This window comes from Seriola lalandi, unplaced genomic scaffold (assembly GCF_002814215.2).
Source record: "Seriola lalandi dorsalis isolate HSWRI2012SDOR001 ecotype SW California unplaced genomic scaffold, Sedor1 jcf7180002054939, whole genome shotgun sequence".
NCBI classification, from domain to species: domain Eukaryota; kingdom Metazoa; phylum Chordata; class Actinopteri; order Carangiformes; family Carangidae; genus Seriola; species Seriola lalandi.
This window is the reverse complement of record NW_019525659.1, coordinates 1133956-1135083: the sequence shown is the minus strand read 5'-3', so window position 1 is coordinate 1135083 and position 1128 is coordinate 1133956. Positions and strand designations below refer to the sequence as shown.

The 1128-nt window shown below is 41.2% G+C and overlaps 1 protein-coding gene across 1 annotated transcript in view; it reads right to left on the bottom strand.

Moving 5' to 3' along the window:
* Nucleotides 1–1128, bottom strand: part of cdk9 (cyclin-dependent kinase 9 (CDC2-related kinase)) — a 5528-nt gene that overhangs the window by 3577 nt on the left and 823 nt on the right. The gene's annotated exons all lie outside the window — the stretch shown is intronic.

Sequence of the window (1128 nt, the reverse complement as noted above, 5' to 3'; positions counted from 1 at the left end):
AATGACATCATGTCCTCTATGATCAAGTGTCAGTGTTGTGGTTGTCTGCTAGAGGACCCGTCCATCCTGAAAGACACAATTCCTCCTATATTTACATCGACTGGGTGAAGACCATTCTCATGCTGGGTAGGACACTTCTTGTCTTTTAATGGAAATTAGAAGTCACTGACTTCTGGGCAGAATAGAATGGTATTATTTGAAATGGGAATAAGTTCCTCTCTATATTAAAGACAAATTTAAGTCTCCCTTCACACCCACACACACATCCATACATGAGCTCACCAGGTCTTAACTACAACACAGCCTCAGCCTATTGTCAATCAAAAAAAAAAAGATTTGTCTATCCAGTGTGGGTTATTGGAACTGACATGGGGTGTGTTTGTGTGTGTTTGTGTGCACGTAAGTGTGTGTGTGTGTGTGTGTGTGTGTGTGTGTGTGTGTGCGCATGCAGTAAAATAATTACCTTCTTCTGCGTTGCTCCTCCTCCTCCTCTCTGCAGCCACATCTTCCTGGTTTTAGTCAATAGCGGAAAGAAACCTGGAACATTAACAACATAACAAATTCAAAGTGCTGCACTATGACACAAGATCAGTTTACACAGCTGAACTGTGAAGTATAGACTGTGATACTGAACATTAACTTCTTATGGTTTATGGTGTGCTATGTGAGTGCTACGTCATCACTACAGTTTTTCTTGTACATTGTTTAATCCCACTCTTTCTCATCGTCTTCATTACCTCCCTCGCCTTCTCATCGCACGTGGTCTGACTCATCTAAGGCCTGTATCCTGAGACAGCTTAATAGCAATCATAATAACTAATATCTAGAAGGTGATGGAACAACTAATCACCATCAACAACACTAATTATCCTGCCCTGTCCAACAGTTGTTGTGGAGTAAAAGACATATTTAGGGTTCCCCTTGAGATATCATTATTCCCAGGAGGTGAGAGTTCTCATCACTAAAGCCTTTTCTTTCGTATGAGTGAAACATGAAATACAGTAACTTGTGTAGCTGTTCTATCACAGACTCACACTCTCTGCTGTCAGGCTGTTGAAGGTCAGAATCATTTTCTCTGACAGGGAGGATTTTTCTGCTCGTCATCTGTAACAGCTATAATCCATGGCT